Below are 7818 nucleotides of genomic sequence, written 5' to 3' on the forward strand. Positions count from 1 at the left end.
TGCTGACACGTCTGGGCTGCAAGAAACAATTATTTGGAATAAAGAGTCTGAGTTGTCTTTAAAACGTTGTTTTTTGGTTTCAAAAAGGCCAGACAACAAAAGATATTCAGTCAACTATCACATAAAATCAGCAACTTATTATGATTTAGGAGCTGCTGAGAGCATGTTTTGTATTTTTACTGGAACAGCATTATCAAAACCCCATTCATTTTCCACATCATTTTACAGTCAAGTCTGTTGATGTCTGCCTCACATCCTCGCCACAGATAACTCTCAGTGACACACTTCAAGCTGCCTCTCCAGAGAGCGGCACGAGGACTGAAATTACTCCGACAGCTATTCTCGTTTGACCACCGCTGTTCTATATTGAAAGTAGAAAGAAGGGGAGGGACGAAGAACTCCCATTGGATCACTTTGAAAGCTTTCCTCGTGGATGTTGACTCGACTTTGAAAAGAAACCGGCACCAGCCAACCCCACTTGGCTCAGGTTCCTGCCATAATGCAGAAAAATACAAGGTCTACCTGACTCCTTTCACTATCTGTTCTGTTTACGATGAGATTAGCTGCTCTAGATATCCATAACAAAGATTACTCATTGATTAAATACGTGGCAGTAAGTGAAACGACGCAGTCACCTCGAAACTAAATCTTGGCAACGACGCCAGAGACACCATTAAAGGATTACGTTCTAAAAATGTCCCGAGAGTTAGAGTATCCTGTCGAGGCAGCAGCAGACGACTTGGAAAAGGAAGAGCGCCCATGAAATAATAACACAAGGAAGAGAAGCCTGTTTTAGAAACCGGCCTCATCACAGAGACCAGAATGTGGTCGCAAAGAGGAAGTAACGCAGGAGAGCCAGGACTTTAGAGGAACGAGGAGAGGAAGAGGGAAGAGCTACAGGGCGTCCTTTTCAATCCCCCGACTGTCCCGCTTAGAAAGCAGGTCAGCCTCGGCCTTTTATAAAAAATAAAAAAAACTGAGGCCGTCCATCCATCAGTCAGACTCGCTCTCATTCCTTTCCACCTCACTGACTCTCCCTGAGTTACTGTAAAAAACCAGGAATCGTGACAACCTCTGCCACAGCATGACCATGTACAGGCAAACCTCCTCCAGCTCCAGCTACAGGGGGAACCTATAAACCAGCTGTGCGCCATTGACAGGAATATTAATAGAAGTCAAAGTCAATAAAACCAGTCACAACATCCCAGCTAGCTCGTCCTCATGCAGTGGATACTGATGTCTGTTTATACTACCCTCTCCAACACCAGTCTCTATGTCTGGTGTCAGCCAAGCACAGTCGGTACATCATCGGACTGTGACGGACCAGAAAAGGTACCGAGTCGGTTAAAATTCCTCATGGGCTCATACGTCGGCTCTTTCTTTCTTTCCTCCTCTCAAAGTGGGAAGGGTGGGGCAAGCAGAAGAGAGAAGAGAGGGGAGGAAAGAGGAAATGACAAACTGAGAAAACTATTTTGCCATTTGTGGAACTTGTTGTGTGCGAGTCTTTCAAAAAGGAAGGAGTGAGGGAAGGTGGTGGTGCTGGTGCTGAGTTTTCTTGAGCGCATGCTGAGCGGGCGTCCGTGTACCGAAAAGTGAATTAAGCCCTTGCTGCAAAAAATATAACCGCACTGCATGACAGATCTGCATCACTTTCCACATTACTTTTCACATTCCTGCCACAGGCCGGGATCCAATTTCACTTTTTTAACTGTGAGCCGGCCGATGCCATCCAACGTCTACAAGCAGAGGCCCCTGCCAGGTCTTCACTGAAGCCCTCAGCACATCACCTACACCGGTGGCTCCCAACCTTATATGGCTGATGGACTTAACCCTTCGTTAACACTATCCTGTATGAAATGTGAATTATTTAACTTTTAATGACATAAAAGTGGATAATGTTCCAATAAATGAAATTTGCGTGGTTAGTTTGGTCAGACGTTGAATGGCAGAAGATGAACTGTTCAGCTAACTAGTTTATTGATTCACTGATATATTTGCAGTGGTAAAAGGTGAAACACCAGACTTTAATTAAATGCCTGAAATACAATACAACAAAGTGCAGAGGTGCGGCATGCAGGATCTTTTTGGTATGATTAAAGGTGGACCTGCAGGTCCTCGTTGGCTTCACTTCAGGCGCGGAGGTTTGCCGCTCGGTATCAACTCGAGCGTTCCAGGCTGTGTTTAAACATTCGGCATAATGTGCGTTTTGTCCGGTGGGAGTCTGAAGTTAGACCCGTTGAAGGGCGTTGGTCTGATAAGCACTTCCATCATTTTCAGGGTCATAGAACAAATTCCACATATATAATCAATCAAAGCAGCGAGCTGATTACGGCATTGAACGCACGATTGACAGAGCGGAGCTGATACTGCGCCGCTTTGCCCTTTTTCCCGAAAACACCCTGGCAGTATTGACCCTGAGATAGATAGATGGATGGTTACGTAAGCCGTTTAAACAGACGGTGAAAGAATGCAGAGGGGAGTTAAGATACACATTTCAGTTTGTCAGCAATCCTTCTTTCTGTGGTATGCTGCACAAGTTTTATTTCAGACAGGAGAAGCGCTATTAGGACTTCACGGCTTCTCCTGTTCATCCTATAAGCAGACAGGCTTTGATTACTGTGTGGCTCTATGAAGCAATATCACTAGTTTTACCTCCTCCGCCGCGGGCACTCCCTTTGACAACAAACAGACAGAACAAGGCTATCTCATCGAAGCAATCGTCTCGTCAAACAATGCGTTCACACACAAAGAGCCACATGCTGGTTTGACAACCTGGACATCTGGTGTGCAACACGCTTTTTAGGCCGACGTGGGAATAAAAAAATAAAAAATAGAAACGTCCAATGGGAGACGGGCAGACGACATTACACAGCAGGTCTCAAAGTTCACGGTGCAAAAGTGTCCTGAGATTGTGCAACAGGCGTACTAAACCACTTCTCTACGCAGCACCAGGTGTGGAGCTCACACACACACACACCCAGACAAAGTCTATTTCCACTCACTGCTCAGTGAGCTTCACCACAATCACCACCAACTAGGTCTCTCTTCTGTTTTAGGCTCCTCATGTGATCTCTCTGCTTCTGAATAACCTTTAGAAACACTAATGAGTCAATGAACCACTTTAAAAAAAGAAAAAGAAAAGTCTGTTAGCTGGATTAAACTGGCTAAAAACTACAAGGAAGTTGTAAAAGGAAATGGACAGGCCGGTGCTGGATTATCTTATCAATAAACAGGCACTTCAGACTGTAGGTCGAGCATTACCTCATGATTCATGCCTCAACAGAAAGCAATCATCATCAGCGAGCCCCCTTCTCTGTATATAGACAAGAGTGCAACCGTTTCCTGGTATTGTTCGGCTCTATTGAAACCTTACAGGTGCACGCTGTGGGTGGGAGGATAAGGAAAGGACGAGGAAAGGATGGGGGCGGTGGCGAATAACACAAGGAGAGGAAGAGAGGCAGGAGAAGGAGGAGGAGGAGGAAGGGTCACGGAGAAACGGGTCGACCCAGCGAGGAAATGTAAAAAGTTAAACAGCGGTGGAAGGAAGTGAGAAAGCCACAGCAGACACTGCTGAAGTTTTGTCCTTGAGCTCTTCTGACTTAATTATGCCGTTCATGTCGGGCAGAATATGTTTGGGCAGAGCAGAAACAGACGAGCTGGATTAAAGGCCGACGTTAGTGATGTATGGCACAATGCACAGCTGAATGAAGCCTGTTGTGTTGTCTGACTGCATGCTAAGAAAACGGCGTGATCAGCTCGGCCACGGTTAATAGACAATCTACAAAACAGTCTCCGCTCTGACTGGAATGTTTTGCCTGCATGAATGAATATCAGCTGACTGTGTAGGAAAACTCAGGACATGCATGCTATTTACCACCCTACCAATCACCACCGATGATGTCCATTACTAGAAAACACACGGGTAACGCACTCAATAAAAACTGTCCGACGGCCTCGTCGTGTTTCTCAACCTGAAGTTAGGAGGTCGCGCCCACACACACACACACAAACACACACGACAGATAAGATTAAAGCTACTTCTTATTTGTATAACCGTGCTGTCTCTGCGAGGAGACGACCGGCCTTCAATGAAATCCAAACATCCACAGGCGAGCTCAGACTGCATCATCTTGAGAAGATTGAAGTCACATTTTAAAGATGTCTGTGTGTGATTTTGTCTACCCTACAGTACAAAACTCTCCCAGGGGGTGTGGTGGTGGTGGAGGGGGGGTTCGAGTATGGACATTGCTGACACACGGATGAAGGAATGTAACGATCTCTGCGGGGGTCTCTATAACAGCGTTGAGGCTGGCAATAAGCGAGGGGAGCTGGCCTCCGGAGGAGTTGTTGCACAATGCGTTTCCAAATTCGTGACTCAAATGCAATAAGAGGATATGACACACATGTAAGCCAATATGCGCCTGATACGGGTGGTTATTAAATTTCTCAAGTGAGACAGCAAATAACTTGGACTGCAACACGAACCATGTGAGATACACACGACTACAAACACACGTTAAAGCCTTACCTCAGCATCGTTTGCACAATCATATCTACGAGTGTCAGAAAGTTATTAATGTGGTGAACTCACACTGAGGTTTAACGGCTTCTTGGCAGAAAACGAGTGTATGTTTCTAATTACTACAGACGAGAGCAAAGAGGCGCTCCTCCACTAACACTTCGTACAATAAAAAAAGCAGGTTCGGGTGAAGCAATGCCAGAGTTAGCACAGCTTTGATGCCCAGTCTGACTCGAGTTTTTCTGGCAAATACTCAGCAGGCCGTGCAAGTGTACCAAAGTCTGTTTGCTTGCCTGAGTGCAAACACAATGATGCACCATCTAACTGGACAAACACTGCACTGACAGAGCACGACATTATCTAGACAGACAGGCCTGATGAGAAAGTGACACTTGAGATAGATCTGAGGAGTCTGAGATTGTTAGAAATCTCAGTCTGAGTTTAGAAAATATGACGTGAGCTGCAGTACGGTGTCAGGAGGAAGTCAGTTTCCTGGCTGCAAACTGAATAAAATCAAAAAACAATCAGAAGATGCTCTTACGACTGACGGTAATCTCACAATTGCTACTTCCTTTGCAGGTCTAAAGTTTAAGCGCGTCCTGTGATCTTACAGTTTGTGAAGCTCCATTATTTATAACTTTGGCTTGCATAAATGAAATCATCTCATCTTTGGCTTTGATATCAATGGATGCCATAAAAGAAATCGCCATGGAAAACTCTCATGTTGCCGAGCTGATGTTCATCACAGTGCACTGCACTGTAATTAGAAGACAGACCTGGTCATTTTCAGCTGGCACGCTCGTGCACTTCAGGGAAAGAAAAAAAAAATCTGGCTAATTGATATAACATTCAATATTTACCTCTTAAACTCAAACTTTATTTATTTATATAGCATCTCTCGTGCAAACATGCAGCCCAAGGTTGCTCCCAGAGAGAAATAAACAACAATGAACTTTTGGTTCTTTGCTTCTACAGTTGGAGGATGATCAAGCAGCAGTGAATGCTTCATCACCTTACATAAAAGTCTAAAAAAAGATTACCTACAGCACTGACTGACCCAGAGATGGGAGGTCACAGTGACTAAGTCAGACGCCCCCACAGTCTGATCTGAGCTCATCAAAACTACATTACAAAGCACATCCTGGGCTTGCAAACCAAGCGTCATCTGCATGAGGCGTTCAAATACCAAATCCAAAATGTGTTTTTAAGAATGCAAATGTTTTAAATAGTCTCTATATTAAGGTAGAGACTACATAATACAAAAACATCCATTTTACTCCAACTCATGAGGTGTATAAATACCCAATCCAATACTTTTATGAATATATATTATTAAAACAGTCTCTCAGCTCCTATATGAATGTTGTGCATCATTATGTGACCCGAGAGACTTCACAGTTGCATAATATTACACAATTAAACTTCATTTTAGTCCAACTTATGGTTGTTTTCCATCATGAGGCGTTCAAATACCAACTCCTACCAACTTTTCATGATGGATAAATAGTGACTCAGCTCCTGTATTACTGCTATATGTGACTTTAGAGTTATAAATATTACATTTCACTTCATGGTTCCTCCATCATCTCCAGAGAAGGTAAAGCTATAATGAACATCAACTCTGGAGGAGCTAAATCACGGCCACCTCTTTCACCACCGGAGGGACTTGAACACCCTTCAAGGCGCCTTGAAAACCCTTCAAGGCCCTCCCGGTATGTTATTAAAATCGGTGTAAAGACGGTGGAGATGACACGGTGAGGTGAAGGTTGAGGCGCCTCGTTTCATTTTTTTTTTTTTTTTTTTTTTTTTTTAAACCGGTGAACTACTGACGTCATGCCGCGAGCCAGCACCGGCCACACACACACGCGCCCGTTTGACCGTTACAACCCGCGATTTAAAAACTACTTGTTTTAAATATTTATTTAACGTAAACCGTAACATAAAATCACTTTTCCCATCCGGCTTGAGCTCACAAATAAACTCGGTCACCGTTTTTTTTTTTTTTTTTTTTTTTTTTTGCAACTCATTCAACCGAATCACTTCCTGCCTACTTTTTTTTTTTTTTTTAAACCTAACGGCTACAAAGCTAACGTTAAAATTTGACGGTTATACGTTAAAACACGTGTAGTTAAGTGTTAGTTTTAAAAGCTCACGTTAAAATCTAGACGTTAAATCCGTTAACCGTTAAGCGGTTGCTGAAGTTGCAAGCAACTTGAACTAGCAAAAAAAAAAAAAAAAAAAAAACCAAAAAAAAAAAAAAAAAAAAAAAAAAAAAAAAAAAAACCGTCCTTCCTGGTGCACTTGCTCGCTCGGTTAGCTCGCTGATTTGAATGAAAAATGGTGGATAAACGTGTTTAAATAAAGTTTGAAGGTGTATTTACCTGCTTTCCTTTTTTCTTCCCTGTCAGTTGGGAGAAAGGGGGGGTGGGTGGATGTTGCAGGACGCCGTTGAAGAGCTAACAACAACCGGGTGGCTCAGTCAGCGTCGCCGTGAGTCGCAGAGAGAGTCCAGGCTAAACTACAGAGCTCGTTTCCTCCCTCTCTTTCTCTACTTCACTCACTCTTTCTATCTTTTCTTTTTTTTCTCTCGCTCTCGCTCCCCTTCTTCTTCCTTCTGCCCTCCCTCCTCCAAAACTGGCTGCTCACTGGTTCGCGTAATTTCACTCAGCGCGTAAGCCGCCAGCAGGAGCCCGGGGTGCGGTCCAGGACGAGGCGGGCCTCTCTCCCTCTATGTAACCGCCCCCTCTCGGCCAATCACAGCCGCGCTCTCATAGAGACACACGCGTCGTGGCCAATCGCGTTCGCCCTTACGTTAGCGCACGAACTGGAGGAGTGACAGCCACTGTCTGGGGCTGAACTTGAAAGAGTTGAGTGAGGAGGGAGTGGGTACAGATAAAGCTGTGTTTAATGAGAAAGGTATGTACATACTAAGGATTTTTATGACCATATAAGTACCAGCCACTCTCAGGATGGACTGCATCATCCAGGGTCTTCCTCAATGTGTCAACAGGGTCAAGTCTGGACACTGTCTGGTTTGAAAACAAGTGATCCAGGAGCCCCGACTAACTATTTTAAAGGTGTGTGTGTGAGGCAAATCTCATACCACTAATGTGTTACATCAAATAATTTCACTTCACATACAAGAGTGTTTGTTTACTGTGAACTATGACAGAATTTAGCCTCCTTTAAACTGAAGATTTGCCTCAAACCTGATCCTGGGATAAAGATTATTTATTTATAGGTGTTATATTAACAGGTCAGCAGCAGAACAGGGCAGATGGAGCTGATACTGTGGCCCA

The 7818-nt window shown here is 44.1% G+C and overlaps 1 protein-coding gene across 2 annotated transcripts in view; it reads right to left on the reverse strand.

Annotated features, from left to right (window-relative positions):
- Positions 1-7257, reverse strand: part of LOC104938664 (myosin-9) — a 28138-nt gene extending 20881 nt beyond the window's left edge. For both annotated transcript variants that reach the window (XM_019269528.2, XM_019269527.2), the window contains exon 1: positions 6901-7257. The gene's annotated coding sequence lies outside the window, so the exon portion shown is untranslated. The remainder of the gene's footprint in view (positions 1-6900) is intronic.
- Positions 7258-7818: the final 561 nt, after the last annotated feature.

This window comes from Larimichthys crocea, chromosome XII (assembly GCF_000972845.2).
Source record: "Larimichthys crocea isolate SSNF chromosome XII, L_crocea_2.0, whole genome shotgun sequence".
Lineage (NCBI taxonomy): Eukaryota > Metazoa > Chordata > Actinopteri > Sciaenidae > Larimichthys > Larimichthys crocea.